A 22,854-nucleotide genomic window follows, 5' to 3' on the forward strand; every position below is an offset into this window, starting at 1 on the left:
AAGTTAATCAGGTTGGACATAATCCACTCAGGGCTCACAGTCTTAATCCCCATTTTACAGATGAGGAAACCGAAGCACAGAGATTTGAAGTGATGTGCGCCAAGGTCACCTAGCAGACAAGTAACGGAGTTGGGATTAGAACCCAGGGCCTCTGACTCCAAGGCTCTACCCGCTAGGCAAAACTGCTTCTCTGGGTTGATCCTGATGTCTTTAAGGGCAGCAACAGGGCAAGCAGGAATGAACTACTATTTTTGATATACAGCCAGGAACTACTTTAGTGGCGGAGCCCTTTGAATTGCCAAGGTTCTCTTTAGTAAGAAAAGATGCCAGTTTCAATTAAGAGAACTGTGGTTTTGCCTTTATCCAAGGAACCATTCCTCCAATCGATATCCCAAACACATATGACACTTCCAGTTACATTTGATTTCTACAAATTTTCCTACTTCTTTACAAGTTAGTGAATAAAGATTCCACTGATGTTATGAGTAAGGGAAAATAGAGACGGGTGCCAATTTCAGCAGGCTCACCCAAGCTAATGTGTACTTGTGAGTGATGACTCTTCTTCTCCTGGGATGGTCCAGAGAAGAATTATCTGATTTTCTTGCCGAAAAATTCTTCCAGAACTTATTCCTCTGCCTAACATTTTGGTCATGCTTTCTACCCAGTGTTGACAAAACCATGATTGTGAGGAATCCTGTGTAACAATTCTTCCACACCAGATCAAGAGTCCACCCATTGTGCTGACTTTCTGTGGGACTGACTTTCTTTTATCTACTCTCTCCACTTTTGCATCTTATCTGCACATCTCATTTTAATAGCAGATCCACTGACTAGAGCTCTCAAAAATCAAGCATCTTTGGAGTCATCATTTTTTCCTCCTGGACTGACTGCATTTGAGATAATCTGGGGATCTGAGTTTGAGGATTTGAAACTCCAGTGGTTGCCCCTCCACCTCCATATTAAACAAAAACTCCTCTCCATTGGCTTTAAAACATTCCATCAACTTCCCCTTTCCTATCTCATCTCGCTCCTCTCCTACAACCCAGCCTACACACTTTGCTCCTCTAGGGGTAATCTTCTCACTGTGCCTCGATCTCACCTCTCTCACCGCCAACCCGAAGACCATATCCTGCTTCTGGCCTGAACGCCTCCCCTCCTCTAATCCAAAAGACAACCACTGTCCCCTGCTTCAAAGGCTTATTGAAGGCACATCTCCTCCAAGAGGCCTTCCCAGACTAAGTCCCACTTTTCCTCATCTCCCACTCTCTTCTGTGTTGCCTTGACTCGCTCCCTTTGCTCTTCCCCCCTCCCAGCCCCAAAGTACTTATGTATCTATTTATAATTTCATTTACTGGAATTGATGTCTGTCTCCCCCACTACCCGATCTGCCAGCTGGTTGTGGGCAGGGAATGTACCTGTTTATTGTATTGTACTTCCCCAAGTGCCTAGTACAGTGCTTTGCCCCCCGTAAATGATCAATAAATAATATTGGATGAATGAATGAATGAATAAATAAACAGGACTTTCCAACAAAAAGTTACCTGCTGCACAGAAAGAACCTTCTCGATTCTGCATCTCCTAAAAACACTACGTCTGATAGCCTTTAAGTGGCAGGTGAAAATTCTAGGCACAGCACAAGACCTGTTAACCAAGTCAGCTTTGGGCTAGGTATTATAGAAATAGGAAGTAGACATTTTAGAGCTTTCTTTTTCCTAAACATGTATCGTAACACCGTCGTGCGTGCCCCTTTCTCTATCACAAGGCCAGTGAGCCATTCGTCTCGAGCCTGGCAGTTGGGGGTTCTTCAATGGTCAGAGAGCAGGTCTCCAGACACCGGTCAGCACACAAGGTATAAAGGGCAGGAGGGGAGCTATTTCATAACTGAGTCTCGACCCCCAGAATCCCTTCCTGTCACTGAATCTGTCACTAAATCCTGTCAGTTTACAGCTTCACTATAACTGCCCACTGATAGTGCTATCACATTAATACAAGCGTTTATCTTATCCTGCCTTGATTATTTTAACAGCCTCCTTACTCACCTCCCTACCTCCCGTCTCTTCCCATTCCAATTTATATTTCACTCTGCTGCCTGGATCATTTTTCTACAAAAACGTTCAGTCCATGTTCCCCCACTTCTCGTTGCCCATCCACCTTCGCATCAAACAGAAACTCCTTACCATAGGCTTTAAAGAACTCAATCACCTTGCCCCCTCCTACCTCACCTTGCTCCTCTCCTACTACAACACAGCTCGCACACTTCACTCCTCCAGTGCCAACCTACTCTCTGTACCTTGACCTCATCTATCTCGCTTCCCTTCTTTGGCCCAAGTACTTCCTCTGGCTTGGAATGGCTATCCCTCTTCATATCTGACTGATAATCACTCTCCTCACCTTCAAAGCCTTATTGATGGTTTATTTCCTCTAAGAGGCCTTCCCTGGCTAAGCCCTCATTTCCTCTTCTCCTACTCCCTTCTGCCTCATCCTGATTTGCTCCCTTTACTCACCCCCACTCCTCAGCCCCATAGCAGTTATGTCCATATCTATAATTTATTTATATTAATGTCTGATCCCCTCTAGACTGTAGACTTGTTGTGGGCAGGGAACATGTCTACCTACTCTGTTTATACTGTGCTCTCCCAGTACTTAGTACAGTGCTCTTCACACAGTATGCTCTTAATAAATACATTGTTGCTTTTTTTTCTGGGCTACTGCTGCACAGCAGCAGCTTTCCAGGAGGGGTGAACCAGACTATGGTGTGGGACTTCAAGCCATCCGGAATCCTGCTGAAAGAGGGCGGGCAGAGAGGCTGTCACTTGGACCTTCCTGATCCATATGGCTGTAGAATCACAGCCTGGAGGGTCCCATCCTTCCCTGGTTGCTGCTTCCACTCGGAGAACTGGGAAGGGGGAAAAACATCACTCATTCATTCAATCGTATTTATTGAGCACTGTGTGCACAGCACCGTACTAGGCGCTAGGAGAATACAATTAGGCAACAAATAGAGAAAATCCCTATCCAACAACGAACTCAGTCTAGAAATCAGAGATGTCAACCTCGCTCCACCTGCGTGGAAGGGGAATTGAGAGGAAAAAAAACAGAAGTGGGGGCTTATGCAGTATGCAGAGGGTACAGGAGCCTGAGTGTCAGGCCACCTGGTTAATAATGTTGGTATTTGTTAAGCGCTTACTATGTGCCGAGCACTGTTCTGAGCACTGGGGTAGACATAGGGGAATCAGGTTGTCCCACATGGGGCTCACAGTCTTAATCCCCATTTTACAGATGAGGTAACTGAGGCCCAGAGAAGTTAAGTGACTTGCCCACAGTCACACAGCTGACAAGTGGCCGACCTGGTTCTAACTCTGGATCCGCCACTCGTCTGTTGTGTCACCTTGGAACAGTCACTTCACTTTTCTTTGCCTCAGCTACCTCATCTGTGAAATGGGGATTAAGACTGTGAGCCCCATGCGGGCCAGGGATTGTGTCCAATCCAATTTGTTTGTATCCACTTGAGCATTTAGTAGAGTGCTTGGCACAGAGTAAGCATTTAATACCACAATCATTATCATTATTATTAGTATTGGAGGCAGTGGCAATACTGATGTGTCTCCTGTGAGTCCCACTGTCAGAAAATGTCTACTGGGGACAGAACTGTGCTCTAGAGTAAAGAGCACAGAACAGAGTAAGAACCCTTAGCATCTAATCCCGCTTTGCCACTTGCCTGCTGTGTGACCTTGGGCAATTCACTTTAATCCCTCTTTTGCAGATGAGAAAATTGAGGCATAAAGAATTGAACTCCTGTTCTCCCTTCCCATTAGACTGTGAAACCCTTAGGGGACTGCATCCAACCTGATTATCTTGTATCTACTCTAACACTTGACACATTTGCAAGCACTTAACCAGTATCACAATAAGTAGAAGGTGAAGTAGGGTGAGAAGACAGAAGGCTGAAGCCCAGAAGGAATGAGGAGATGTCCCATCCTTTCTGGACTCAGGGTTTCAGGTGTCTGGACAAATCTCAGCACAAACCGAGGCCGAGGAAAGAATACAATTCCAATTCTGCACAGGTGTTCTCAGGAATTTGGGACTTCTTACTGGCTCCCATTTTCATAAATGATACATCTGGAAATATGACCGCTGTGACTTTCATATAGCGTGGGGCTGGGGAAGCAGGGAGAGGTAGTGTGAATCAGTAACAGGGATGATCTCACAACTCAGGATTCTGATAACCACCTGCAGGAATCCTTATAACAAAAGTGAGATTACACAACAAACAGTGAATTTATGCAAAACCAGCTGGAGACTTCGCAGGGCAGGGCTTGCAAATAAGTGCCAGTGGGACTATTTTCAGTTGAGAGAAAAGCTTCCTGTTAAAGATATCTGACACAGGACACATTGGTGAGAGTATGTCTGATTCATTTAGCAGTAAGGGGTTGTCCTTTGGAGGCAGTGGAATAGAGTGGCCTAGTGGAAAGAGCATGGGCCTGGGAGTATGAGGATCTGGGTGCTAATCCTGGCTCCGCCACCTGCCCGCTGAATAACCTTGGGCAAATCACTTAACTTCTTTGTGCTTTGGTTTCCCCATCTGTGAAATGGAATTCTATACCTGTTGTCCCTCCTACTTAGATGGTGAGGTCCATGTGGGACATGGACGGCAACCAACCTGAGCAGATTTGTCTACTTCAGTGCTTGAAACAATGAATGATACATAGTAAGTGCTTAAGAAATACATAAATATTATTATTATTAATAAGTTCCATGAAAAATTGATTCTACAATCATCCTTGAAACTCCATATTAAAGATCTGCTGGACAATTACTCAGTGTATGGTATTTAGCACTAAGCACTTGAAAAAGAACAGTATTATGGCATTGGTAAGCACAATTCCTGACTACTGGTAATTTACAGACTATAGGGAGCACAGAGGAAACCTCAAAAAATGCCTACTGGGGAAAACCATCGATTCGTAAAAGAAAAATGCTGGTAAAGCAACATGACCTAGTGCAAAGAGCACAGGCCTGGGAGTCAAAGAACATGGGCTCTAAAACCAACTCTACCATTTGCTGTGTGACCTTAGGTAAATCAGTTAATTTCTCAGCACCTCAGTTGTCTCACCTGTAAATTGAGGATTAAATCCTCATCCCTCAGACTTAAACTGTGAGGCCAGTATGGGAAAGAGACTGTGTCCACCCTGGGAATTTATTAAGCTCTTTCTATGTGCTAGACACTGTAGTGAGTGCTGGGCTAGATACACTCTAATCAGGATTAGGCACAGTTCAGAGCCCTGATGGGGCTCACAGTCTTAGTCCCCATTTTACAGATGAGGTAACTGATACACAGAGAAGTTAAGTAACTTGCCTAAGGTCACACAGTAGGCAGGTGAAGGAGCATGGTTTAGAACTCAGGTCCTTCTGATTTCTAGGCCTGTATTCTACCCACTAGGCCATCTGGTTTCTATCCCAGTGCTAAATACAGTGCCTGGCACATAGTAAGTGCTTAATAAGTAATATAATAATGACAATAATAATAATAAAGTTGTTATAAAAACCATGGATTTAGGAATATTAGACCAAAGTTGATTAATCAATTGCAATTCTTGAGCACTTACTGTGTGCACAGAACTGAAATAAGGGCTTGGGGAGTACAATATAAGAGTTGGTCAACATGTTTCCTGCTCATGAGCTCCCAGTGAGCTTGCAGCCTAGAGGGGGAGACAGATATTAATATAACTAAAATCAAGCAACCATTTCCTTTCTGATTCCTGAAGTAAATGTATGAAGAGGGCCAGTTTTACATGCTTAGCTCAGATTTACATACTGTAAAAAGCCTAGAAGTGCATCTTTAGTCTTTGTAACATAACTATAACTTAATGGTTCAAGGCCAGGAGATACTAGATGAACTGCAAGACAAGCAAACACAGCAACTTCTTCTTTCAGCTGGGAAACTGCCATGTTCATATACAGATCTCTATACCCTGCCCTTTCTCCTACCTGTTGTATATTTTAATTTCTGTCTCCTTGAGGGCAGGGATCATATTACCACCTCTACTAAATTGGACTCTTCCAATCAAACACTTAATACAGTGTTCTACACACAGTGAGCACTCAATCAATACTTTCCACTGACTGAATTGACCTAAGGATGATACTTTATAAACTCTGGATCTCTGTAGACAGTTTGGGATTACAATTCCTTTGCAATCTAAAAGCACATACTTTTAAATGAACACATTTTAGATATAAAATGCAACATAATTTGTACAAGTATTGCCTTGGATTTAGTCTGAGGCTCAGCTTTTCCAGTGGCGTGAGTGACCATGCACAAGTCACTTAACCTCTCTGGGTCTCAGTTTTCTCATCTGCAAAATGGGGTGAAAACAGATTACGAGGTTATGTGGGACAAGTTCTGGGTCTAATCTCATAACTACATTTGTATGCACTCCAAAATGAGCACACACTAAGCTCTTTTCAAAAACCATCATAATAGTGGTTGTTATTTGACTTGCCTATAAGCACTTTAGCATTTAAATCTGTGAGGCAAAAAGGCCCAAGTAGATTTACTGATGAATAATAGTATGGAAAACTAATATGAACAGTATATGCAAGATATAGACACCATGTTGTAGAATTTGACATCCGTTAAATTTGTATTTTCTATTATTTTTTTCTTATCTGTGTTAACTCTGAAGTTAAGCACTATTATATAAATACAATAGGTCACTGAAGGGAGTTTAGTGTGTCATCAACCAATGAAAATCTACATTCCTCAGCCTCCATTTTCCAAGAACAAGATTCTATCATTTTACAATTCTGGTTGTAAAACTCAAGCCTGCTATTTAACCCTCACTTTACTTCCTTCTTTTCAACTTTCATCTTCCTTTAGGGAAAATAGGCGAGAAAAATATTCAGAATGAATCTGTTAGCCATTGATTGTCTGAGACATGACTGATAGCTCCATGAAGTACATACGGAGATAATTACTTCGCATTCAATCTCTCTATTTTAGAGCCATGGTGACCATTTATTTTCCAAGGTCTAACACATATTTAATGCAGTCAATCTTGCCCCTTTTAAAGCAGAGAAAGTTAACATCTTGCATATACAAAAAAAAGTTTCATTAATATAGAACATACATTTTTGGATTCAATGAAAATGTCAATAATAATCATAATAATAACTGCGGGCTAACAGTAATGCTAATAATAACTGTGTTATTTGTTAAGCACTTACTTTGTGCCCAGCATTGCTCTAATAACTGGGGTAGATACAAGATAATCAGGTTGGACAAAATCCCCATCCCACCTAGGGCTCACAATTTAAGTAGGAGGGAGAACAGATATTGAATCCCCATTTCATAGATGAGGAAATCAAGGCTTGCGCAATGTCACAAAGCAGACAAACGGTGGAGCCAGCATTAGAATCCAGGGTCCCCAGACTCCCAGCCCTGGGCTCTTTCCACTAGGCCATACTGCTTGCTGAATTCCTGTACGATGATGGTGATGACAGGGTCAGTTCAGAGGCGCCCATGTCCCAGCCACACTGGGCAGCCCTAGCTGGGCAGGCCTGTTTGGCGTTTCAAGGGCCTGCCACTATTTCTGCTTCTGCCTACTTATCTCACAATCCTTGCAAAGTTTCTATTTTCACAGCACATGCATGCAGCTACATTTCCAGCTAGCACCAGCTACATTTCCTGGTGAGCCAAGTTTAGGCAGGCACTTTTGCGGGGGACGTCTTTTCTATTCCCTTTCCCCACTCAGGGCATCGGTGTCAATTTAAGAGTCAGACTGCCTCCTTAGTGATCTAGTAACCAATGTCCTGAACTGCCTACTGGCATAGGACGGCTTTGAGTGCAAGATATGAGGTATCCCACCATCAGCAGATCTTGTTATTCATGGTAGTGGATGTCTGCCCTCAAATCCAACGGACAACTTCTCTCCCTTCAAAGCCTTGGAGGAGATGTACCTTCAATAAAAGGTCTTCCCTAAGTCCTCCTTTCCTCTTCTCCCTCTCCCTTCAGAGTCGCCCTGACTTGCTCCCGTTATTCTTCGGCCCTCCCAGACCCAGAGCACTTATGATCATATCTGTAACATGGATTTATATTAAAGTCTCTCTCCCCCACTAGACTGTAAGCTTGTTCTGGGCAGGGAGTATGTCTGTTTATTGTTATATTGTACTCTCCCAAGTGCTTAGTACACTGCCATGCACACAGTAAGTGCTTAGTAAATACAACTCCACACTGTCTCTCCCAGCCCCCTGAAGCCAAGAGCATGCCTCATGAGATAACTGGTAAAGGCACAGTCATGGAACAGATCTCTCTTTCCCCATTCAGCAGCAGACTAGTGTTTTCATCTGTATTTTTCTTCTTGCTTTTTTTTTTTTAAATAATGACATTTGTTAAGCACTTAGTATGTGTCAAACACTGTTCCAAGCACTAGGGGGTAAGTACAAGTTAATTTTGTCCAAGGAGACCCTCACATTCACCGCGCCCTACTGGAAGTCTTCATACTTGTGAAAAGTTGTGGAGTCGGTCGGAATCAAAGTGAGGTTTTCAGACTAGAGCTTAAGTCACTTCACTGTTCAGATACTGTTGTATATTTTTGACGAAAACCATCCAATAAAGCCAGAAGAATAGTGCTTCATTCCCTCCTAGCCCCCCTTCCCATCCTGAAACTCAGGACACAGAGCTATAAATCTGGGCTAGAGAAGGCCTGTGGAGAACCTCTTTACTCTCCCCGCCCTTCAAAGCCTTACTGAAGACACATCTCCTCCAAGAGGCCTTCCCAGACTAAGCCCAACTTTTCCTCAACTTCCACTCTCTTCTGCATCGCTCTGACTTGCTCCCTTTATTCCCCGGCCCCTTCCAGCCCCATAGCACTTATGTATATATCTGTCATTTTATTTATTTGTATTGATGTCTGTCTCCCCTTATCTAGACTGTGAACTCGTTGTGGGCACAGAATGTCACTGTTTATTGTTGTATTGTACTTTCCCAAGTGCTTAGTACAATGCCCTGCACACAGTAAGTGCTTAATTCAATAGTATTTATTGAGCGCTTACTATGTGCAGAGCACTGTACTAAGCGCTTGGGATGAACAAGTCGGCAACAGATAGAGACAGTCCCTGCCGTTGGACGGGCTTACGGTCTAATCGGGGGAGACGGACAGACAAGAACAATGGCACTAAACAGCGTCAAGGGGAAGAACATCTCGTAAAAACAATGGCAACTAAATAGAATCGAGGCGATGTACAATTCATTAACAAAATAAATAGGGTAACGAAAATATATACAGTTGAGCGGATGAGTACAGTGCTGTGGGGATGGGAAGGGAGAGGTGGAGGAGCAGAGGGAAAAGGGGAAAATGAGGCTTTAGCTGCGGAGAGGTAAAGGGGGGATGGCAGAGGGAGTAGAGGGAGAAGAGGAGCTCGGTCTGGGAACGCCTCTTGGAGGAGGTGATTTTTAAGTAAGGTTTTGAAGAGGGAAAGAGAATCAGTTTGGCGGAGGTGAGGAGGGAGGGCGTTCCAGGACCGCGGGAGGACGTGACCCAGGGGTCGACGGCGGGATAGGCGAGACCGAGGGACGGTGAGGAGGTGGGCGGCAGAGGAGCGGAGCGTGCGGGGTGGGCGGTAGAAAGAGAGAAGGGAGGAGAGGTAGGAAGGGGCAAGGTGACGGAGAGCCTTGAAGCCTAGAGTGAGGAGTTTTTGTTTGGAGCGGAGGTCGATAGGCAACCACTGGAGTTGTTTAAGAAGGGGAGTGACAGGCCCAGATCGTTTCTGCAGGAAGATGAGCCGGGCAGCGGAGTGAAGAATAGACTGGAGCGGGGCGAGAGAGGAGGAAGGGAGGTCAGAGAGAAGGCTGACACAGTAGTCTAGCCGGGATATAACGAGAGCCCGTAATAGTAAGGTAGCCGTTTGGGTGGAGAGGAAAGGGCGGATCTTGGCGATATTGTAGAGATGAATGAATGGCTCCAAGTAGGCTTGGTAGGCATGGACTACCATATCTAGTTAGTACTACTACGCAGGCAGAGGATGAGTGGGTGAGAGGTGGCCTAGCGGGGGGAGTACGGCCTGGGAGTAAGAGGACCTGGGTTCTAATCTCTACTCTGCCACCTGCCAGCTGTGTGATCTCGGGCAATTCACTTAACTTTTCTGTGCCTCCGTTTCCTCATCTGTAAAATGGATAGAAAATCCCTCTTCTCGCTCCCACTTAACTGACTTGACCGGATTACTTGGTCTACCCCACCTTTAGTAAAGTGCTGGGCACACAGTGGGTGCTAACAAATATGACAATTAAAGTAAAATGGAAAATATTTATTAGAACAATTCTGATATTATGTTATATAAGTTATAATAGGTTTTATAAAGCTTCGCAGGTATCCGAATTTCCCATGCCATTGATACCATGGCGTAATACCCCTATAATTTCAAATTTCCTGGATGACTATACCAGAGAAGCTTCCTTGTGCACTTTGAGAGGGAAGGGAGCACAATTTCCTACAGACATTTGAATGAAGTCAAAGGAGTGACTTCCAATAGTTACATCACAGAGTTTTATAAAACTCTACTTCCGGTTAGTCCCAGTTAATTCGATTCATAAAACCAGGGATCCACTCCACATCTGAAATCTTCCATAGAAGAGTGTACACAGTGTGAAATCCCAGGCCAGACAGTCTAATCACAAGTTGGAGAAGCAGCATGGCCTAGTGGCAGAACCATGAGCCGGGGCATCAGAGGACCTGGGTTCTAATCACAGGTCTGCCAAATGCTTGCTTGTGTGACCACGGGCAAGTCACTTCACTTCTCTGGGCCTCAGTTTTCCTATTTTCCCTCCTATTTAGAAAGAACCTAATTCACTTGCAACTAGCCCATAGCTTAGAACAGTATTGGACACATAGTAAGTAAGCACTTAAGAATTACCGTTAAGAAAAAGTGCACATACACCCTGAGCCAGGTAGCCCCCATTTTACAGATGGGGGAACTGAGGCCCGGAGAAGTGAAGTGACTTGCCCAAGGTCATATGGCAGAAAAGTGAAGGAGCGGGGATTAGAAACCAGGTCCCTCTGATTCCCTTCTGATCTTGTGAACCTTTATTCTACAGGTCACACTTGAAGTGAAATCTTGACATATTCCCATTCCTCTCCTTCAACTAATGCCCAGTCAGAGGGATACTTTTCTTCTATTTGGGCCTTTTTTCAATGAAATCAAATTGTAACTCAACAAAAAAGCAGTGTTGTCTAGTGGAGAGAGCACGGGACTGAGTGTCAGAAGGACCTGGGTTCTAATACTGACTCTGCCACTTGTGCGCTGTGTGACCTTCAGCAAGAGATTTAGCGTCTCTGGGGCTCAGTTTCCTCATCTGTAAAGTGGAGATTAAGACTGAGTGGCTATGTAGGACAGGGACTGTGTCCAATTTAATTATCTTGTACCTATCCCAGTGCTTAGAACAGTACATAGCACACAATAAGCGCTTAAGAAATACTATGATTATTATTATTATTCATTCATTCATTCATTCAATAGTATTTATTCAATAGTATTTATTGAGCACTTACTATGTGCAGAGCACGTACTAAGTGCTTGGAATGTACAATTCGGCAACAGATAGAGACAATCCCTGCCCAGTGACGGGCTCACAGTCTAAACGGGGGAGACAGATGGCAGGGCAAAACAGAACAAACAAAAACAAGAAAACATTATCAAGATAAAGAGAATCAAGGGGATGTACACCTCATTAACAAAATAAATAGGGTAATAAATAAAATATAGAAATGAGCACAGTGCTGAGGGGAGGGAAAAAGGGTGGAGCAGAGGGTGGGGGCAAGGAGGGAGGAGCAGAGGCAAAGGTGGGCGGGATATTATATCAAGGGCCTTCTCAGAGTTCAGAAAACCAGCAAAACATAAGCTTCTATTACCCTATTTATTTTGTTAATGAGGTGTACGTCCCCTTGATTCTATTTATCGTGATTATGTTGCCTTGTTTTTGTCCGTCTGACTCCCCCAATTAGACTGTGAGCCCGTCACTGGGCAGGGATTGTCTCTATCTGTTGCCAAATTGCATATTCCAAGCGCTTAGTACAGGGCTCTGCACATAGTAAGCGCTCAATAAATACTATTGAATGAATGAATATTTCTTAATGAGGATATATGTGGTTGAGCAAAGTCAAAGTCCTGTGAACTTTGCAGGCCTATCTCAACCTGGCATTCTTTAATCAGCAACTTTATCTGAATCTGGCTGAGCAAAGGTGACTGTTGTAACTTTTCAAGTTACCACCAGAGTGATTAGATTTGGATGCATTCACCCCACTGGACGTGAAAGGCAGAGACACTGCTTATCACAGCAAATGTTTATAGTATTGTACTTTCCCCAAGCACTTAGTTCAGTGTCCTGCGCGTGGTAAGTGCTCAATAAATATGATTGAATGAATGAATGAAATGAAAGGGTAAGGCCATTTTTATAATCAGATATGCTGCTCTTGGGGAAAAAAAAACCAAATCCTGTTGAATTCAGATTTAACTCCTCACTATACTCCAGCCCCTATGTAAACAAGCAAATCACTGCTGCCGGAAGACTTCTTAAAGCTCAAGCCAACTTGACCCAAAGAGCATTAGCAATCAATCAATCAATCACATTTATTGAGCACTTTTTATGGTATTTGTTTAGCCTTTACCATGTACCGGCCACTGTACGATGCTCTGGGGTGGATACGAATGTCATGTTGTGCACAGTTCCTGTCCTGCATGGGACATAGTATTAATCCCCATTTTACATATGAGGCAACTAAGGCACAGAAGTTAAGTGACTTTCACAGCTTACTGTGTGCAAAGCACTGTATTTAGCAGTTGGGGCAGTCACGTTCCCTGCCCACAAGGAGCTTACAGTTTAGCTCAGTCTATCCATGAGTGGTATTCATTGAGCGTTTAGTGTGTGCAAAGCACCGTACTAAGCGCTTGGGAGAATCTTTCAGAAGGGAGTTTGGAGACATGTTCCCTGCCCACAAGGAGTTTGATTACTATACCAAAGCATCTTTTTAAATGGGATTTGTTAATTGCTTACTATGTACTGAGTGCTAAGTGTACTACATGCTGGGGTCGATACAAGCAAATGAAGTTGGACACAGTCCCTGTCCTACATGGGACTCACAGTCTTATATTTTACAGATGAGGGAACTGAGGCACAGAGAAGTGAAGTAACTTATCCAAGGTCACACAGCAGACATGTGGCAGAGCGGCATTAGAACCCAGGTCCTTCTGACTCCCACACCTGTATTCTACCCATTGGGCAACACTGCTTCTCTTGGAGCCAGGCTCAACTGTACAAGACAATACCAACAACCAGGTCTTAGAACCCATTCAGCTCAACAGCACTGTGGCAATCGATAAATTCAATTGCATTTACTGAGCACTTACTGTGTAAATAGCATTATACTAAGCGCTTCAGAGAGTACAAAATAACAGTTAGTAGACACATTCCCTGCCCACAGTAAGCTGCAGCCCCCTACCTCTAGGACTGTAACCTGGTTTTGGGCAAGGAATGTGTCCATTTATTGTTGCATTGTACTCTCCCAAGTGCTTAGTACAGTGCTCTGCACACAGTAAGCACTTGATAAATACAACTGAGTGAATGAATGGAGACAGACGTTAATATAAGTAAGCAAATTATGGACATGTATATAAGTACTGTGGGGCTGGGGGGTGAGGGTGAATAAAGGGTGCAAATCCAAGCACAAAGGTGACGAAGGGAGTGGGAGAAGAGGAAAGGAGGGCTTAATCAGGGAGGGCCTCTTGGAGGAGATGTGCCTTCAATATGGCTTTGAGTGGGATATGAAGAGGTGGGGAGTTCCAGGCCAGAGGCAGGACATGGGCAATGCAGTTTTGCTGGGTGGGACATGTGCAGAGACTGGATGACAGCCAGATACCTAAACTGGTAATCTCCTGAAGAATCAAAGGGGGAACAGAGAAGCTGGGGTGGCAGAATAAACATTTTAAAGACACCATAAAGCAATCTCGAGCACTGGGGCACAGCGGTCAACTCCTTGGAAAGAAGCCAGACCAGAGAGGTTGTCGGTGAGACGGACTGCTCTCCTCCAGGGGAGGCTTTGTGAAGACCACCTGACCAATACTTGAACAGAGCAGAGAACTGGGTTTCCAGGTATACAATGTGAAATGGGTTGTCAGATGCAAGCAGTTCTTTGGACATATCTTCATGTGCATATAAAGGGTAGCTCCTCTCCTCCCCCTACAACTTCCTTCCTTCCTTTCTTCCTCCCTCTCATTATAAATATGTGTGTGTGTATATATATATATGTAAGAACTTCCTACATGTCAAACACTGTTCTAAACATTGGAATGATAATCATAATGATCATAATAATAATGGTTTTTGTTAAGCCCTTACTATGTGTCAAGCACTGTTCTAAGCGCTGGGGTAGATCCAAAGTAATCAGGTTGGTCACAGTCCCTGTCCCACGTGGGGCTCACGGTCTTAACCCTCATTCTACAGATGAGGTAACTGAGGTGCAGAGAAGTTAAGTGACTTGACCAAGATCGCACAGCAGACGAGTGTCAGAGTGGGATTAGAACCCAGGTCCTCTGACTCCCAGGTCACAATGCTTCACCAGATACAAATTAATCAGGTGGGATAAAGTCTCTATCCCACATGGGGCTCACAATCAAAAAGGAGGGAGAACAGGTAATAAATCCTCATTTTACAGTTGAGGAAACTGAGGCATAGAGAAATTAAGGGACTTGCCCAGGGTCACTCGGCAAGCACTTTGCAGAGCCAGGATTAGAACCTGACTCCCAGGGCCATGCTCTTTCCAGTAGACTACGCTGCTTCTCATGGCTTTTATATATACACACCCATCTTCATAATATCTTCATGTACATTCGAATGTTTGTATGCATTTAGCTCTATTCTCATTCCCTCCTGTCTCTCAATATAAACATATACGTGTGTGTGTGTGTGTGTATATCTCAATAGCTGTTTTCATATTATTAAAAGTATATAATAGGAAAAAAATCAATCAAAGATGTGGATAGGCAGATGATTAATCTAAAGCATTTATCCTATCGCACCTTGATTACTATATCAGCCTCCTTGCTGACCTCTCAGCCTCTCATCTCTCCCCACTCCAGTTCACACTTCACCCTGCTGCCCGGATCATTTTTCCACAAAAACGTTCAGTGCCTGTTTCCCCACTCCTTCAGAACCTCTAGAGGTTGCCCATCCACGGCCTCACCAGACAGAAACTCCTCACCACCATCTTTAAAGCACTCAATTACTTTGCCTCCTCTCACATCGCTGCTCTCCTACTACAACCCAGTCTGCGCACTTCACTCCTCTAATGCCAACCTACTCACTGTACCTCAATCTCATCTATCTCACCGCCAACCTCTCGCCCACGTCCTGCCTCTGGCCTAAAACGCCCTTACTCTTCATATCTGACAATTACTCTTTCCCCACCTTGCAAAGCCTTACTGAAATCACATCTCCTCCAAAAGGCCTTCCCTAACCAAGCCCTCCTTTCCTTATCTTCCACTCCCTTCTGCATCACTCTGACTTGCTCCCTTGATTCATCCCCCATCCAGCCCCACATCACTTAGGGACATATCCGTAATTCACTTATTTACATTAGTCTGTCTCCCCCTTAGACTGTAAGCTTGTTAATGGGCAGGGAATGTGTCTGTTACATCATACTCTCCCAAGCGCTTAGTACAGTGCTCTGCACATAGTAAGAGCTCAAATATGATTGATTGATTTTGTTATTAAAAATCCTTGAAAATGCACACAGTTCAAATTAGAGTCTTCAACTCAAAAGAATTTGAACAAATCACCCGCTCTAATAAAACAGATAAAACAGTTGATTGATTATCTAAAAATATAAGAAAATTCAACTTTTTTATGGTATTTGTTAAGCTCTTACTATGTATCAAACACTGTTCTAGCACTGGAGTAGAAACAGGTTAATCGACTTTTAACTCCCCCCTTCTAGACTGTGAGCCTGTTGTTGGGCAGGGAGTGTCTCTATCTGTTGCCGAATTGTACTTTCCAAGCGCTTAGTACAGCGCTCTGCACACAGTAAGCACTCAATAAATATGATTGAATGAAGGAATGAACTTGTAACTGATCCATGTTTTACTTAGTGTTCTGCACTGAATTATTCTGAACTATGGAAAGAATTGCCACGCAACAACATTAAGTCTGTTTGAGTTGCACAATCCTCAGAGCACTCATGAAAACCAGATGTGTGAACAAAACATTCAAAACTAAAATGATTGAGAAATAATGGTCCTTGGAGCTACCACTGAAGTCTGGTTTTCATTCTATTCTAAAAAACATTTGCTCTCTTTCAATTTTAACCATATTAACCACTCTCAGCAATGGCTAAATGGAAATTTCATTCTATTCATTATTTTTATTGATAATAAAAATTATTTTTTAGCTGTTGATATATTCATGACAAAAATTCATTGTTTTGGGAGCAAAGGTTTTCTAAAGAGGAAATCAAGAACGACGAAAGTTCGCGGTGGTTATTCTCCCAGAATGAGATATTTTTACACCTAAGCAGGCTTGTCTCATTGGAACACCTTAATCTCATTATAATTCTCCTTAATTGTAAACTAAACCTTAGCTAACAACATCTGATTAAAAACCCATCCTCAGAGATATAGCTGAATTGGATACATGGCATCCATCTTATATTTCTGCAAAAAAGGAAACAATTCTTAAACAGAAATCACTTTTTGTTTTAAATCTACCTATTCCAATAGTTCATGTCTTAGTCACTGGCCTAATGATGCAAAGAGCACAGGCTTAGGAGTCAGAGGACATGGGTTTTAATCCCGGCTCCACCACCTGTCAGCTGTGTGACTATGGGCAAGCCACTTAACTTCTCGGTGCCTCAGTTACTTCATCTGTAAAATGGGGATTAAGATTGTGAGCCTCACGAGGGACAACCTGATTACTCTGTATCTACCCCAGCGCTTGGAACAGTGCTCGGCACATAGTAAGAGCTTAACAAATACCAACATTATTATTATTATTATTATTACATAATTTTAAGCAATTTAGGATCCAGCCAATCCTAATTTAGATTTTTTTGACAAAATCCTCTGAAATCACAATTATTTTTTTTTAAAGATATTATGTCATCAAATCTTAGAACTCTCAGATTTGAAAATCCTTAAAATTTTCATCAAAGTTAATTTTAATAATAAATGTACTGTTTAGTATACCAAACTAGAGTGCTTCCTCAGAATGATTTTTGCACAATTCTATATCCAACAAAGCACAAACTAACAAATATTCAGAGTCTATCTTCCAGAGAAAACACCAATAGAAGGCTGAAACATTTCATTTCAAAATTCACATACTTTTTAATGACCTAATAATCTCTCACATGATTAACCTGATGTGAAAAGGACACACAAAATTCATCCTCACAGGTATTGAGTATTTTAAACATGACCTGATACAGGTTATTTTTTTAAAGATACTTCATTCTCTTACTTCTAACTGGAGCGGGAGTCCATCAATAATAATAAAAATTATATTTGTTAAGCACTTACTATGTGCCAGGCACTGTACTAAGCGCTGGGGTGGATACAACCTAATCAGGCTGGACACGGTCCCTGTCCTATGTGGTGCTCACCGTCTCAAACACCATTTTACAAATGAGGTAACTGAAGCACAGAGAAGTGAAGTGACTTGCCCAAGGTCACACAGCAGACAAGTGGAGGATCCAGGATTAGAACCCTTCACCTTCTGACTCCCAGGCCCCTGCTTTTTTCCACTACATCAGGCTGCTTCTCCAGGGCGGTGGTGGTTCCACCCTACGTAAACTAACAAATCTCTAGACTCAAAAGACTGGACTGAAGCAACGGGATAATATCATGCAAGTGCCTTGGGGGCTGGAAAATTTAAAATGCGATCATCATTAATGACATTTTTTGAGCACTTGCTGTGTGCAGAACACTGTACTAATCACGTGGGAGAGCACAAAACAACAGTTGACAACTGTGTTCACAAGTTTACAGTCTAGAGGGGGAGACGGACATTAATATAAATGATTTTATATGTACATAAGTGCTGTGGAGTTGAAGGTACCAAATGCCCAAAGGTCACAGATCCAAGTGCATAGATGAAGCAGGAGGGAGAGGGATCTGGGGAAAAGAGGGCTTAGTCCATCCTAGTGGATAGAGCATTCATTCATTCAATAATATTTATTGAATGCTAACTTTGTGCAGAGCACCGTACTAAGTGGTTGAAAACTACAATTTGGCAACAAATAGAGACAATCCTTACCCAACGGGCATAATGTGTCAGCGCTAGAACAGTGCTGGGCAAATAGTAAGTGCTTAACAAATACCATCATTATTGTAAGGCATCCTGGGTCTCTTACTCCTAGCACTTTGGAGTGTCATTAGTAACATGAATCTTATATGGAAATGATTTCACTTGGAAGAAAAGGAACAATTTATTGGAGAAAGTAACCGCCAAACTGACCGCTAATTATCATATTAAATATTTTTCAAGTTCCTTAAAATGCTTCAGAAAATGCATCAGGAGCGAGGACTGCAAATCATCTCAACCTTGTGTCTGGAAACACAGAAGAAGGCAGCCATTGTCTGGCCATGTTAAATCCTTTGTCTGCACAAATGTGAAAAACAACCAATCTCATTTTGCATTTCTAAAATAAAAAACACAGTTTTTTATAGTGCTAAAGTTAATCACACAAGAAAGCTTTTTCTCAGAGAATTAATCAGAGGCTCTGAGCATCCAAATCACAAAATAAAGTAAGCACCTGGTGGACATGATTCTGGTGGTTAATGACAGTGAAGTGAACCTTTTCCCAAGTCCTGACAACAGAACCTAGCCTTGCACCCGTTAAATGGAACAATTTCAGGATATGCTCCCCATTTATTTTCTAGTTTTGACCTAATGACATCAAATAGTTTTGATTATGTGATTCATAATTGACTGTGCAAAGTCACATTACTAATGACTACTACTTCGTATTTTCTACATACTATATGTACAGCACTTTAGAGAGGCAGTGTGGCTTACTAGAAAGAGTATGGGCTTGGGAGTCAGACGCCGTGGGTTCTAAACCCGGCTCCACCACTGTCAGTTGTGTGATTTTGGGCAAGTCATTTAACTTCTCTGTGCCTCAGTTCCCTCATCTGTAAAATGGGGATTAAGAGTGTGAGCCCCACGTGGGACAACCTGATTACCTTGTATCTATTCCAGCATTTAGAACAGTGCTTGGCACATAGGAAGCACTTAAATACCATCATTATTATTATCATTTTCTTCTAATTTTTTTCTTGTCCTTTCAACACTTCACTGAGGAACATCAATATTTTCATTAATGCTTGAGTGGGGAATCTGGGTCTGGTCAACTCCCTGATTCAAGCTGTGTCTTCCCAAAGTTATCTCACAGTCATGTTTCTCCCTTCCCACCCCATCCCCTCCCAATCCCCTTCCCATCCCCAAGGAGTTAGGTCTTTCGCCATATGATAATGTTGGTATTTGTTAAGCGCTTACTATGTGCCAAGCACTGTTCTAAGCGCTGGGGTAGACACAGGGGAATCAGGTTGTCCCACGTGGGGCTCACAGTCTTAATCCCCATTTTACAGATGAGGTAACTGAGGCCCAGAGAAGTTAAGTGACTTGCCCAAAGTCACACAGCTGACAAGTGGCCGAGCCGGGATTTGAACCCATGATCTTTGACTCTAAAGCCCGTGCTCTTTCCACTGAGCCACGCTGAGTGGAGGAAGGCAGTTTTATTCAAACTGACTTTGCTGCCATCTGATAAACTCCTAATTTAGAGGGAGGAATCCAACTGTATGAACAGATCGCATAGAGACCTTTCTTTAAAAAAAACAACAACCCACAAAACTTGATTTTGTCTGCTTAGTGTGACTTTGGGCAAGTCGCTTCACTTCTCTGTGCCTCAGTACCCTCATCTGTAAAATGGGGATTAAGCCTATGAGCCCCACTGTGGGACAGGGACTGTGTCCAACCTGATTTGCTTTTATCCTCCACAGCACTGACTACAGTGCCAGGCATATAGTAAGCGCCTAACAAATACCACAATTATTATTATTAGAAAAAATTTTTTTCTACACCAGATTATTTCTCTATCCCACTCAGGTAACATTTGTATGTTTGCTGGGGGATTTCTACTTTGCTTTTATCTTAAAAATAAATTAATTCCAATGCCCATCAGTGATCATCAGTAAGAGTATATTGCACTCCCACACAGTATTCATTCATTCATTCAATAGTATTTATTGAACACTTACTATGTGCAGAGCACTGTACTAAGCGCTTGGAATGTACAATTAGGCAAACAGATAGAGACAATCCCTGCCCATTGATGGGCTTACAGTCTACATATAAGTGCTTATTAAAAATAATTGAATGAATGAATTGCTGTATTAAATGCTAAATGACAGTACCACCTTCCTGGAAGAAGATACTTCAATCAATCAATAGCATTTATTGAGCACTTACTGTGTGCAGGGCACTGTACTAAAGCATTTGGGAGAGTACGATACAACAGAGTTGATAGACACATTCTCGTCCCACAACAAGCTCACAGGGGAGAGACATGTGATGTGCAAGTTATTTACTGAAGAACAAAATACAGGCTGAATGTTTCTGATTCCAAAAAGCAAAAATAATAATAAATGAGGAAATTTTATTGAACTACTTTATTTAAATCCACCTGGCAGATTTTGTGATCAAGCAAGAAAATCATTTTCAAATATGTAATGAATGAATGAATGTGACAATATCATCAATAAGACTTCAATTATGGAATAAATGTGTTAGACTTTGAATCTGTTAAGCCATTTTAGCTTTCAGTATGGAAGACTATCTTCTAGAAAAGCTATGTTACAGCTTCACAATTATATTTTAGGGACATAAAAACTGCATCACAATAGTTCACATTACCTCTTCTCTTGACACTTCGATGAAATGGCTTTCCACTAAGCACAGTGTAATTAATTAAAAAAGTTTACATTTCTGGATAAACAGTTTAGGTAACCAAACCTAAATACATAATGGACCCTTCCTAGTCATAACAGAATTCATTTCCCACGGAAATCAAGAAAACATAAAATAATAAAAGCCAGGCACTTTGGACACCTGTATCGTCCCCAAAGCTATATACAGATACAATACTTTAAATGAGAAAGTAGAATCTTTTAAACTACTGTAAAATTTAAACCACCAGACTTAACTATTGTTTCTAAGGTCTGACTATATTTCTCAAGATGAGTTAGATTAGAATGTCGGACAAATTTAACATGGGTTACATTTATTTCTTAATGTGTTTCAAAAACACATATATATATATGTGTGTGTGTATTTATATATATATTCTAAAGTAATACAATTTACTTTTAATTCTAGTTAGTTGTGGTATGGAGTGTTTTCTAAAGGCCCAGGCACTGAGCTAAACACAGGAGTATGCAAATATAACAGATCAGATACCAAATCGTTGTCCCACATGGGGCTTGCAATCTAGGTAAAATTATCAATTAAATATATTTTTAATGTACGGTAAAAGTTAACTCCTATGTTATCTTGTCATTCTAAGGGAATGTCGGCTTGGGGAAAAAAAAACAAAGGCAGGTGAGGAATACTTTCAGCAGTTTTGCTTAATCGACCTGAATCCCTTCAGATCTGCTGCTATTTGGATATCACCCAATTCAGCCAGCGAAGAAGTGGAGGAAACACGAAGTTGGATGATATCCAGAATCAAAACTAAAACAACTGTCTGGTTTATTACCACTGCGACTCCCAGGCCCAAAGGAAAACATAAACATCTGTTAGTGTGCTGTGTGTGTATACATAAGCAGTGTTCATCACAATAAAATATTGGCCATACTTCATAATGAATGCTTCCTATTTCAATTGGGAAGCTTACGTAACCCGATTATCTTGTATCTTCTCCTGGGCTAAGAACAGTGCTGTGCACATAGTAAGCGCTTAACCAGTATCACTATTATTATTACCACCTAGTCACAGAACCTGTTTAAGAAATAAAAAATACCTAGGAAAACTACCTGGAGTTGGAAAAGTATCCATTAAAAACATTAGAGACTCTAACAGCCTAGTGCAATCAAATCTTTTAAGTAGGTAGTCCCAAAATGAAAACAACATTTGCTCCTCAGCTCCAACACTATCTGTTTAAAGGTTTAAGTGCAACAATCTTGTTTGAAAGGGGTAAACATATAAAATATTATTCCTTTCTTTTTGGTGAATTGGTTCACTCACATTGCTTCCTCAAAGAAAGCAGCTGAACAGTAACACTAACAGCTGTCTGTTGTTAAGACTTGTAGTAAATACAGGGAAAAAAAAAAAAACATGGTTTCTAGTAAAGTTCAAAACACTTTTTTTCTTTTCACTAACCTGGTGCTCGTGGGAAAGTAGTCGCCTCATATTGCCTCAACTTTTCAAACTTCTCCTTTCCTATGAAGCTGACAGCCCAAAGGAGTTTCCCCCAAAGGAAAATAAATGACTGTGTGCTAACAGAACTCAATTCCTGCAACACAGCTTCAGTTTAAGTGTCCAGACCGACTCCCTTAAGGCAAATTAAGTCATAACCCAACCCACAAGACACTTAGCCTATAAACTTTACTTGATGTCACTGAAACCACACCCCATATGTTAAATAGATGTTGAAAAAGAGTGGGTGTTGGAGGGAGAGAACCAAAGCCATATACAGAATGAGCTAAGGATTTCGGCTGCATTTTTATATGCATAGTGCTTGTTCCTGCTGCCAAGAAGATCGCAGAGGCAAACTCTAAACAAAGGGGGCTTTCTTTTATCTCTATCCTCTCATC

General features: G+C 42.0%; 1 protein-coding gene across 2 annotated transcripts in view; it reads right to left on the reverse strand.

The window, feature by feature from the left end:
* The window catches only part of PLD1 (phospholipase D1), a 198,866-nt gene extending 176,286 nt beyond the window's left edge, over positions 1–22,580 (reverse strand). The window contains exon 1 of one of the 2 annotated variants that reach the window (XM_029071635.2): positions 22,421–22,580. The gene's annotated coding sequence lies outside the window, so the exon portion shown is untranslated. The remainder of the gene's footprint in view (positions 1–22,420) is intronic. The other variant, XM_029071647.2, reaches the window with a different exon arrangement.
* Between the last annotated feature and the right edge of the window lie 274 nt (positions 22,581–22,854).

This window comes from Ornithorhynchus anatinus, chromosome 1 (assembly GCF_004115215.2).
Source record: "Ornithorhynchus anatinus isolate Pmale09 chromosome 1, mOrnAna1.pri.v4, whole genome shotgun sequence".
Classification (NCBI taxonomy): Eukaryota; Metazoa; Chordata; class Mammalia; order Monotremata; family Ornithorhynchidae; genus Ornithorhynchus; species Ornithorhynchus anatinus.